The sequence below is a fragment of the Lycium barbarum genome, chromosome 7, assembly GCF_019175385.1.
Source record: "Lycium barbarum isolate Lr01 chromosome 7, ASM1917538v2, whole genome shotgun sequence".
Taxonomy (NCBI): Eukaryota; Viridiplantae; Streptophyta; class Magnoliopsida; order Solanales; family Solanaceae; genus Lycium; species Lycium barbarum.
In genome coordinates, this window is record NC_083343.1 from 123,826,020 (window position 1) to 123,839,248 (window position 13,229).

A 13,229-nucleotide genomic window follows, 5' to 3' on the forward strand; every position below is an offset into this window, starting at 1 on the left:
AAAGGTTCAAATCCCCGAGTCCGGAACCAAAATGCCCCAAAAAAAAAACATTTTGAACCAAAATACCCCAACAAAAAAAAAGTTACCAAAGTACCCATAGCACAGTAAAATACTGCGCTATAGCACTAACGGAGACAGAGCCGTTAAGTGCTATAGCGCAGTATTTTACTGCGTTATAGAAAAAAATATATTTTTTTTGGCTGCGTTATAGAAGTACCAAAATTTTTTTTTCTTTCTATAACGCAGTAAAATACTGCGTTATAGAAGTACCATTTTTTTTTTGTATAACGCAGTAAAATACTGCGTTATATAAACAGTACAAAAAAAGAAATTGGCCAACTTTATTTTTTGCAACACTTAGTGTTATTTTTCATACTTTGACCAATAATTAGTCGTGTGTCAAGATTCCGAAACGTCAATATTTTATATAGAACCTGATATTTTTTTCTGCGTACAATAATGTAGGCCCAATACATCAAGGATACGTAGACGATCGGATCGTCATTTTAGGGGTTGAAAATGTGCCCGAAGTAAATTTTGTTTGAAAAAACTTAGTGTTTTTTCCATACTTTGACCAATGATTAGTCGTGTGTCAAGACTCCGAAACGTCAATAATTTATATAGAACCTGATATTTTTTTTCTGCGTACAATAATGTAGGCCCAATACATCAAGGATACGTAGACGTTCAGATCGTCATTTTAGGGGTTGAAAAGGTGCCTGAAATAAGTTTTGTTTGAATAAACTTAGTGTTTTTTCCATACTTTGACCAATGATTAGTCGTGTGTCAAGACTCCGAACGTCAATATTTTATATAGAACCTGATATTTTTTTTCTGCGTACAATAATGTAGGCTCAATACATTAAGGATACGTAGACGTTCAGATCGTCATTTTAGGGGTTGAAAAAGTTCCCGAAGTAAGTTTTGTTTGAAAAAACTTAGTGTTTTTTCCATACTTTGACCAATGATTAATCGTGTGTCAAGACTCCGAAACGTCAATATTTTATATAGAATCTGATATTTTTTTCTGCGTACAATAATGTAGGCTCAATACATCAAGGATACGTAGACGTTCGGATAGTCATTTTAGGGGTTGAAAAGGTACCCGAAGTAAGTTTTGTTTGGAAACTTTAGGGTGTTTTATTTTTTAAGATTTTGATTTAAGCGTGTTATTTTTTAATCAAGACATAACTTTATTTTGAATATAAATATAATTCTAAAAAATATAGGGACAAAAACTAGTTGTAAAGTCGTCAAAATTTAGATGGTCATAACTTTGCGCTCGGACGTCCTTTTTACGCGTTTTTTTTTTAACTTGCGTATTTTTTCGAGATCTATGCGGACAAAATGCCGCAAGGCGGTTTGGCCGAGCCGAATTTAAAAAAAACACCTTTTATCCCATTCAATTTCGATTTTCCCCCAAATTGGCATGAAATTTTCAGTTTATTTACTTATAAGATGGTGATACGCAATAAAGTTCAACGTAAAAATCCCGGGGTAATGTAGCTGTGAATGTCAATTTCACTTCTACGGTTTCAATTTTTGAAAATAAAGCTGACTAATTTTCTCGACACATAAAGTTGACTAAACTTACCTTACAGTCAAACACTAAGTTTTTTCAAACAAAACTTACTTCGGACACCTTTTCAACCCCTAAAATGACGATCCGAACGTCTACGTATCCTTGATGTATTGGGCCTACATTATTGTACGCAGAAAAAAATATCAGGTTCTATATAAAATATTGACGTTTCGGAGTCTTGACACACGACTAATCATTGGTCAAAGTATGGAAAAAACACTAAGTTTTTTCAAACAAAACTTACTTTGGGCACCTTTTCAACCTCTAAAATGACGATCCGAACGTCTACGTATCCTTGATGTATTGGGGCTACATTATTGTACGCAGAAAAAAATATTAGGTTCTATATAAAATATTGACGTTTCGGGATCTTGACACACGACTAATTATTGGTCAAAGTATGAAAAATAACACTAAGTGTTGCAAAAAATAAAGTTGGCCAATTTTTTTTTTGTACTGTTTATATAATGCAGTAAAATACTGCGTTATACAAAAAAAAAATTGGTACTTCTATAACGCAGTATTTTACTGCGTTATAGAAAGAATTTTTTTTTTTGGTACTTCTATAACGCAGTATTTTACTGCGTTATAGAAGTACCAAAAAAAATATTTTTTTTCTATAACGCAGTAAAATACTGCGCTATAGCACTTAACGGCTCCGTCTCCGTTACTGCTATAGTGCAGTATTTTACTGCGCTATGGGTACTTTGATAATTTTTTTTTTGTTGAGGTATTTTGGTTCAAAATATTTTTTTGGGGGACATTTTAGTTCCGGACCCCAAATCCCCTGCTCTAGTAACCACACTAGTGCATTTCGTAATGTAGACACAGAAAAAACAGGCTCAAGATAAATATAGAAATAAAATGGCGTTACATGGCGAAATCAGAATTTATACTTTATGGTTATAAATTCTATGATAGTGTAATCAAGTGTTAGTAAGTGAATTTTTAAATTTTATACATATTTAATGGATTTCTAAATACAATTATAGGATTTGGACAAAAATTACTGGACTCGGCCTCTATAATGAACTCCAACTACTTTGTGAAATTCCCCAACTACCTCTACTTCCGGCACTTGAAAAAACCATTAATGCAACTTTAATTATTGCTCCTCAACTTCCTGTTCTTCCTAGAATCACATATCCATTTATGATAATAATCAGTCTAGAAAACCCCTGAAAAAGAATTGGTATTTTTGATTTCTTATTTTAAGTAGAAAATAGACAGAGCTCTAAATGGAAGAAGATTCAATAATAAGTGTTGTTTTATTTGGAGTTATATCGTGGGCGACACTGTTTCTATTAATAAGAAAGGCCTTGCCAAAACGTTCTTTTGATTTTTGCAACCGTTTGGTTTCTACAATCATGCATCTTTAGCAGTGACTTTGGCTTCTATCTCTGTTCAAGATTGGAGCTGCCCAATTTGTCCCTTGGCTTCAAATCCTTCTCCCAAGCAGGTATATTTAATTCTTTCTTTATTTTTATAAGGCATAATACATAAACAGACCCTCAAAGTTGGCCTCGGCTGGCAAGTATGTTCTCCAATTTTGGGTGCGCACAAGTAGACACCTCTACTTGTATGAAGTTGAACACGTAAATATAAATGCTGACGTAGCATATAACTTTTCGAGGTATACAAGTTGAGGCATCTAAATGATCATTTTGTAAGTTAAGAGTGTTCAATTGATAAAGCGGAGACAAATTGAGGTGCCTACGACCCAAAGTTGAAGGACATACTTGACAGCTAAGGCCATATTTGAGGGTGTGATATATACTATGCCTTTTTATAATGATGATGTTTAGGTCACTTCGTACGCACTTTAATTATTTACCAGATACTATCTCTAGTAGCATAGATACTGGTCAGTCCGCCAAGGTTTAGTTAGATGATAAGAATAATATTTTTTATTTACTGATTTTGAAGTACTCTAGTCTCCCATAAGTTTTGTTCCACCAAATAAAATGATGACACGTGGCATTTGAACCCAGATGTTATTAAAACAGAATTTGAACAAAATATAGGAAAGGAAATTATATTTTCACATAATTCTTCCTAGATCCACAGTCATTATACCAGGTAATATTTTCTGGTCTTAGTTGTTTTTTATTTATTTTTTATAATGATGATAGACATGCTATTTGCGTGCACTTTAATTATTTTACCCAGTGTTTTAAAAGGCGAGGGCGTAAGGCGGGACGTTTTACGTTTGCCTCAGTGAGGCGTAAGTCTCGAGGCACGGGGCGTAAGCCCCATGGGGTTTTAAGTTTTAGTATTTTATAAGATGATATAATTATAATAAATACTTTTAAATAGGTGAAATAACGTAAAATATTGAAGAAAAATTATAAATAAGTGATATATATATATATATATGCTCCACCCTCACAAAAAAACTAAATAGAACAATCTATTATACGCTACTTACAAGTACAAGTGGCTGCTCGTTACTTTTTTGAGATAGTAGAAGACAAGATAAATAATTGGAAAAGAATATATATTAGGCATTCTAGCAATAAAAAAAGGTCTTGACTTTTAAATTTAATGTTTCAATTCCTTTTTAAAACATTTGAGAATTTGGGCATTATATTAAGGACTTATTTAACAAATTTCGTTTTAGTTCGAAGAAGTTTTCTGGGCTTACGCCTCAACAAGCCCCAACAAAAAAAAACTCGCTCCAAATGCTTGGGCGTACGCCCCGAATTGCTGGGCGTACACCTTTGGAGACTTTCGCCCCGACCCATCGCCCCGGGGCATTTTTGGTACGCCCCCCAAGGCTCGCCCCGAAAAACATTAATTTTACCAGATACCTACTTCGCTACTAGCGTAGGTACTGATTTTAATCCGCTAAAGTTTAGGTAGACTAGAAAAACTTAGCTAGAATTTTTTGTCTCTACTGAAATCTACATTCTAGTTTCCCGTAAGTTTCCAATGACGGACCCAATTTTTGATATCAGGGTTTATCTTTCTTAATTCTAGAGTTGCTAAGTTGTACTAATCACAATATAGTGCTAGGGTCAAAACTAAGGGTGTACAAAGTAAACCGACAAACCGCACCAAATCGATAAACCGAGAAAAAACCCGATAAGTGGTTTGATTTGACTTGATTTAGTGTTGAAAAAAAAAACCCGACCATAATTGGTTTGATTTGGTTTTAGCTAAAAAAAGTCAAACCGAACCAAACCAACTTCAATTTTTAAAATATTTATTTGTAATGTAATTTATAAATATTTCTTAAATTTTTTCGTAGTTTTTTATCTATTATCATATTATTCAAGCTTGAACTTAGAATTTTGAATGTCAATAAGTTTTATATTCTATGGATGTTAGTAACTCATATAAAGTCCAAACTAAAACCAACTCAACACTAATACTAATAAAAGAAATTTAATGTACCACTAGGAATGACAATAATGTTGGATATCTTTTCTTTAGTTCTGCATAATTGGTTTAGAGAGTGAAAATACATAACTTAAGTTTTTTTTTTTGTCATATAATTAATACTTTTCAGCCGTACTTATTTTAGCATGACTTAGTATTTTTATATTATGGTCATTTTATTTATGACTTATTAATTAACAATATTTAATTTAACCAATTTTATTATCTTTTGTTGAATATTTTAATACAATGTCATCACTCTTTTCACATTCTATGTTATTTTCTTATGAAACACCTTAATTATATAGTTGTATCTTACTAGGACTAAAGAAATATTTGAAGTAAAAGTTATATGTTTTGTATCAAGGCTTTTCTAAAAAAAACCCGAAAAACCCGAGAAAACCCGAGGTTGAAAAACCCGAATTTTATTGGTTTGATTTGGTGTATAAAATTAAAAACTCGACACAATTGGTTTGGTTTAGTGTTTAAAAAAATTCAAACCAATCCGGTCTATGTACACCCCTAGTCTGATAACAAGCCTAATCTAGAAAGAAAATGTGAAAATTATGAGTGGGATTCATCCACTATGCAACAGATGAACAAGAGAATAAGAGAGTGTAGAGAGAGAAAATTTTGTTTCTTTTTTTTTCTGTGTAAAATCAATTGAATTCCAAAATATCTGGGCTGGTCCTTTTATAGTGACCCGACCCAGAGTGTCCAATAATAAAGAATGGGCTCAGCCCGATACAAATAATACATTATAAAGAATGGGCTAAGCCCTATACAAATAATACATTGTAAGAAAAACTGAACCTAGACTATGTAATTCCACATCCATATAGTCCAACACCCCCCATCAAGTTGGAGGGTGATATAACACCCAACTTGCGAAGATGAATATGATGAACAGCACCAACTAGAGGCTTAGTGAACATGTCGGCCAACTGAGAAGCACTGGAGGTGTGAGCAAGGCTGATTAAGCCATCCAGCAGCTTGGTGCGCACGAAATGACAATCGAGCTCGATGTGCTTAGTGTGCTCATGGAAAACAGGGTTGCGAGCTATATGGATGGCAGACTGATTGTCACACAAAAGGGGAACTGGAAGGGAAATCGAAACACCAAAATCAGACAGGGTTGCGAGCTATATGGATGGCAGACTGATTGTCACACAAAAGGGGAACTGGAAGGGAAATCGAAACACCAAAATCAGACAGCAGTCGAGTGAGCCAAGTAAGATCAGCAACAACCTTACTCATGGACCTGTACTCAGCCTCAGCTGATGAAAGAGACACCACAGGCTGTTTCTTGGACTTCCAGCTAATCATGCTACCACCCAAAGTAATGCAAAACCCAGAAACTGATCGTTTACTGTTAGGACAGGAACCCCAATCACTATCACTATAGGCCTTGATGGACAAATCAGGAGTGTTGTTGAAAAAAAGACCAAAATCAGACGTCCCTTTCAGGTATCTCAACAAATGTAAGGTTGCCTTCATGTGAGGAATGCAGGGGTGTTGCATGAATTGACTTAAATGTTGCATGGCAAAGCACAAATCAGGTCTGGTGTGGGTTAGGAAATTCAACTTGCCAATCAGACATCTATAATTCTCAGGATTGGGAAGAGGGTCCCCAGAGTTGGCAAGGAGTTTCTCATGCAATTCAAGAGGACAAACAACAGAGGAACAGTCCTCAGACATGAATTGGACTAAAAGGTCATGAACAAACTTCTTCTGATGAAGTAAAACCCCGTGGACAGAGTATAAAACCTAAATTACTAGAAAATAGTGCAAGGAGCCTAAATCCTTGATTTTGAACTGATCATGCAAGAAACTCTTTAATTCAGAAATCTCATCAATGTCAGTGCCAGTGAGGATGATATCATCAACATACACCACCAAAAGAACAAGGGAATCACCAGAACCTTTGGAGAACAAGGAATAGTCATTGAGAGAGGGAGTGTAACCCCTAGAGCAAAGAGCTTCATATAACTTGGCATACCATTTCCTAGATGCCTGCCTCAACCCATATAAGGACTTTTGTAGCCTACATACCAAAGGAGAGGTGGAAGAGTGGGAAGGAACAAACCGGCCAGGGGGCAGTTTCATAAACACTTCCTTATCCAAGTCCCCATGGAGGAAGGCATTGTTCACATCTAGTTGGAAAAGTGGCCATTGCTGCTTAATGGCAACAGCAATGAGAGTTTTGACAGTGGTCATCTTCACAACAGGTGAAAAAGTTTCATGAAAGTCTACACCCTCTACTTGAGTATCACCTCTAACCACTAACCTAGCCTTGTATCTTTCCAAAGTACCATTAGCCTTATACTTAACTTTATAGACCCATTTACAACTAATGGGTTTTTTGCCTACAGGTAACTCAACAATTTCCCAAGTTTTATTAGCATCCAAAGCAGCAAACTCAGCCCTCATAGCAACTTGCCATTCAGGGACAGCTGCTGCCTGAGAGTAGGTATGAGGCTCAAATGCAGGAAGCTGACTGCAAGTAGAAGCAAGGCCAGAAGCAATAGAGCTGGAGCTCACTGAGGAAGAAAAACAGTCATATTGGGCAAGGTAAGAAGGTGGTTTATGAGTTCGAGAAGATTTTCTCAAAGGAATGGATGGAGGCAGGTCAGTGGAAGGAACAAGAGGTGGAGAGACTGCAGGTGAGTGGATTATAGGGAAATCAGGTTGCACAGGGGAAGCATCCTGCAGATGAGAATCAGAGGAGTCATGAGGGAGTGGGGAAACAGAAGAGGTTGAAGGGGAGAAGTGAGCAGTGGAGGGGACAGTTGGAAAACCCTTTGCAAAGGGGAAGACATGTTCATGGAATGTGACATCCCTAGATACAAAACATGACTTAGACAGCATATTGAACAACTTGTAACCTTTCTTTCCAAAAGGATAGCCCAAAAATATACATGGGATAGCCTTGGGCTGGAACTTATCTCTGTGAACTTTAGGAACCGTAGAGTAACACAGACAGCCAAAGGATCTAAGATGAGAATAGGTAGGGGGTTGTTGATGAAGAACCTCATAAGGGCTTTTATTGTGTAAAATGGGAGTTAGAAATCGATTAATGAGATAGGTGGCAGTGAGAATGCAATCACCCCAAAATTGAATAGGAAGATGAGATTGGAATAGAAGAGCCCTAGCAGTTTCTAAAAGGTATCTATGTTTTCTTTCTACCACCCCATTTTGTTGTGGGGGTATGAGGGCAAGAAGTTTGATGGACAATGTCTTTTTCAGAAAAAAAAATAAAGACCCAACAGTGCTAGAACCTAGTTCTAGAGCATTATCACTCCTAACAACTTTGACTTTAAGATCAAACTGAGTTTCTGTCATGGCAATGAAGGACTTAAGGAGGTTAAAGACATTGCTCTTTGCACCCATGAGGTGGGTCCAAGTAGCCCTAGAGAAATCATCAACAATAGTCAAAAAAATACTTGGAACCATCATAAGTAGGGGAACCATATGGTCCCCATGTGTCTATGTGGATTAATTCAAAGGGTGCAGTGTTCTTAATAGAGCTATCACCAAAAGAAAGCCTAGTTTGTCTTGCTAGAGGGCAAACAGGGCAAATAAAAGACTGCCCAGAAGAAAGATCAGAATGATGCACTAAAGTAGGAATAGACTTCATCTTAGTAAAGGGAATATGGCCAGGTCTATAGTGCCAAACCACATCCATTTTATTAATAGCAGAATTGCATGCATGAGAGGTATTTACAGGTGTGGAGAGATCTGTAAAAGGAAAACCAGAAATTGAAACAGCAGGGGAAGTAAAATTGCATGAGGAAACTGGGGATGTGGAAGGCTGCAACGGCTTGTATAGGCCCTTATCCAGCTTACCAAGAACCAGAGGCATCCTCAGAGAAGGACCCTGTATAAAACATAAATTCTTGGTAAAAAGGACAAAGCCATCAAGATTGTCCAGTAATTTATGCACATAAATGAGATTATGTTGAAAAGTAGGTATATAAAGGACATGATGAAGGATTAAGTTGGGTAGTAATTGTAATGAGCCCACACTGGTGACCTTAACCTTGTATCCATTTGGCAAGGAAACAAGACAAGGAACAGGTAAGGGATGTAAGTCAAAGAGTAGGTCTCTATGGGAAGTCATGTGGTCAGAAGCTCCTGAGTCTATAATCCAGACAAAACTATCTATTTGAGAAAGCATGCAAGATTTGAGCAATGAATTGTCTGATGTTATCTTACCAGCAAAGTGAGCAGATGCTGATGTAGTAGTGCCATCATTGTTAAGTTGAGCATATTGCAGTAACATCAACAACTGAGAGTGTTGATCTTTGCTCAGGCCAGGGATTACAGATTGAACAGCAGGTGGGCCCAAGTCAAAAGAAGTTTCAACTGCTGCATGAGCATGAGCAGCAGCAGGTTTCTTAGGTCCATTCTTGTTGGATTGGCCAGTATTATTCTTTGTAAACTTGTAATCACTGGGGTAACCATGTAATCTATAGCATTTGTCTATGTTGTGGTTGGTCTTTTTACAATACTTGCAAAATAGAGTACTCTTTGGAGTGTCAAAGGCAACCTTGGCGGGATAAGACTGTCTAGATGGACCAATATTGAAAGAGGCAGAGGTGGATGAAAATTGAGAGGATGAAGAGACTTGTCTCTATTTTTCATCAGAAAGAAGGATGCTGTAAACAATACTCACAGATGGAAAAGGTTTGATCATGAGAATGTTGCTTCTAGTCTGAACATATGTGTCATTAAGACCCATGAGGAACTGGTAGACTCTCTGCACATCCTCATCTTTGTGATAGTCAGACCTAGCACTACATGTACAAGAAGTGACCCTGCTAATGGACAGGGCAGCAATCTCATCCCAGAGTTGCTTAATCTTGTTGAAATATGATGCAATATCTAGAGAGCCTTGAGAAATATGGGCCAAGTCCTTTTTGAGCTAAAAAAACCCTAGCAGCATCTTCCTTACCATATCTATCCTTTAATTCAACCCAAATGTCCTTAGCCAATTCTGAATATTCAACACTACGTGCGATGTCCTTGGTGAGAGAATTTGTCAACCACGAAATGACAAGATCATTACACCTTTGCCATTGTCTAGTTAAAGGAGAACCATCTGGAGGTCGTTGAGATGTACCATCAATTAAATCTAGTTTGTTCCTAACTGATAAGGCAACCAAGATGTTTCTTCTCCAACTTCCATATCCCGTCCCATCAAATGGCACAGGAACTAAAGAAGCTCCAAGCACATCTGATGGATGGACATAAAGGTGCTGACATGGATGTGTGTAACCATCCTCGTGAAAAGCAGTTCGAGATGGGATGTTAGCAGTTGCAGGTGTAGTAGAGGCATTGGTCACAGGGTCATTAGGCATGTTTCACAATCTAGAACTACACTAGTTTAACAACAACAACAACAACAATCAGGCCACAATATAGAACTACACTGGTTCAACAACAACAACAACTCAACAACAACAACAGCTACACTAGTTGACAACAACAACAACAGGATTGCAGGTAATACCCTTTCCCTTCGCGATCGCAACAACAACAATGACATGTAATGCAAGTAAACGAGCAAAATAATCGGGAATAGAGAAGAAATACCCTTTTCCTTCGCAACCGAAAGGAACAACAACCTTCAATCAAGAAAAACTCGACAACAAACCCTAGATTTGCAGCGAACCCTAGATTCGTGATTTGTTTTTTCAAATTTTGTTCGAAACACTGGATTCCTGTAAAAGACTTAGCGTAATGGACCACTACACTGTAAATCAACCATCAAAACCCAGCTCGAACTTCATCAGTTTCTTAAAGAAGCAGCGGAAATGAACAGAATATATTGAAATCGAAATATCCAATTGTTTTCAATCGGAAAAAAATCAAAATCACCTAGATCTAGGCTCTGATACCATGATAACAAGCCTAATCTAGAAAGAAAATGTGAAAATTATGAGTGAGATTCATCCACTATGCAACAGATGAACGAGAGAATAAGAGAGTGTAGAGAGATAAAAAAAAATTTCTGTGTAAAATCAATTGAATTTCAAAATATCTGGGCTGGTCCTTTTATAGTGACCCGACCCAGAGTGTCCAATAATAAATAATGGGCTCAGCCCGATACAAATAATACATTATAAAGAATGGGCTCAGCCCGATACAAATAATACATTGTAATAAAAACTGAACCTAGACTATGGAATTCCACATCCATATAGTCCAACATAGTCAAAACAATGGGTGCTTGAGCATTCAATAATCTCTATATCCGTCCACCATTGCATTTTACTTTATTAATCATTAGGCCACATGTAATTTACTAAATTAGCATTTTGTTTTGTAATTATGTACAAAGGAGGATACTAGTTATCTTTTGATATTTGCAAGTTTGAAATTCTTGTATATTATGAACCTGGAGTGTTATTGAATGAAAATATAATCACGTTAGGTACTTTCTATAATGGGTTGATTATTTTACAAAGGATGCTATCACATTAAATTGATACTTTCATGTTCTACTTTTTATTCAGAAAGGGATTTCGTGAGTTTTCTGGTGGCAAATATATTGCACTTTTAAACTTTTTTCGGATGGACCCATTTCCGCTGCTAAATCATTATGAATATGTTTTAAAGTAGTTTCTTCTGAACGTTGTAAGTGTTAAACTAAATTTTGTTTTGTAAGTGACATCTTTCCAAAGGGTTGCTGCATCACACCCCTTGAAATAATTTTCCTATCTTAATTCTTCTTTTCCTATGTTCAAGTTATGATCTAACAATGACTGAAAAAATCAAACAGAGGAAGGCACTTGCAGTGACAGTGGCCTATCTTATTTATGATTTCATATGTTGCCTCTTTGACAAGCAAGTGAAGATTGATAACTTAATTCACCATTTGGTGTGTATTGTTGGAATTGGAGCTGGCTTTGCTTATAAATTGGTAACTATATCTCCTCCTAATTACAAGTCCTTTTTTTCTTTTTCTTTTTAGGATGTGTTGATAGGGAGGAAAATGAATTTTTTGTTTCAATAATTTATGTTTGGTTGGTCAAAATATTCTGGAAAATCGTTTTCTCTAGATAAACAATTTTTTTTTTAAAACATGACTTTCCTATTGGAAGTAAGGAAAACTAGTTCTATATGTGACATTCCACGTTGATTGTCTTATTTCAACTCTCACCCTCAACCCCTGTCCACCCCCAATGCCCCTACGCACCACCCACCCCCAATCACTTGACGATGTGTTTTTCTAGATTATGTATAAATGCATTTTCTGCTTATTTATCAAAGACTAGAAAATAAGTACGAAACCACTTATTTTTCATAGAGAACATTTTCCGTGAAAAATATTTTCCTTCATACCAAGCACATCCTTAATGAGTTTTAATCTTTTAATTAGCTAATTAGAACTTAGAAGTACCAAATGTTTACTCTCTATTGTTGCAGAGTGGTTCAGAAATGGTTGCTGGATTGTGGATAACAGAGATTTCCAGTCCATTTCTCCACCTGAGGGAGCTTCTCAAAGAACTTGGATACAGAGACACTGACCTTAACTTTGCTGTTGATGTTAGTTTCTCAAATTGTTTAATTCATCTGCATTTCAATTTTGAAGAAATAATAAAAGCAGAGTAATAAATTTCATTTCGCGCAGAATGAACCAGAGGATTATCTAGAACAGATTCTGATGGTTCAATTGACCTCATTGCTTGCGGCTCCAAGTATATATGGCAACGGAACTTCAATTAAAGTGCATATAGTTGACTCCAACTGTATATAAACAACAAAGTTTCATTAAAATGTACATCTAACTATATATATGAATATCACATTTATTTTTCACCCACTAACTCTAAATCTTTGGTTCGCCTATGGAGTGAACCATAAACCTCTTATTCCCCAATGTCCTCACAACTAACAAACTTTGTTGCTTTCGCGCTTGATGGCTTCTGATGAACTAATGATAGAGATCCTTCCCTAATAGGTGGTGATCAATCCGTCCCTGAGAGTGAGAGGAGTTGTTTGAATTCATATTGCCTTTTACGGTTTGGAATTCCTATTTTATAAAATAAATGTATTGAACAATGCCTTTATTTTCTTGTATTAAAAAATTCTGCTGATTTTCTCAGCTTGGCACCTATTTTAGAATCATCCTTTTCTAAGCACGACAAGACTTCCTTTAGTTACTATTAGCTATCTCTAAGACAAGATTGATCTTTTGCAGGTTTTATTTGCAGTCATCTTTAGCATTACTAGGATGATATTTTAGAATCATCCTTTTCTA

The 13,229-nt window shown here is 36.3% G+C and overlaps 1 pseudogene; it reads left to right on the forward strand.

Annotated features, from left to right (window-relative positions):
• The first annotated feature begins 2,677 nt into the window (after window positions 1-2,677).
• Window positions 2,678-13,229, forward strand: LOC132604147 (uncharacterized; annotated as a pseudogene).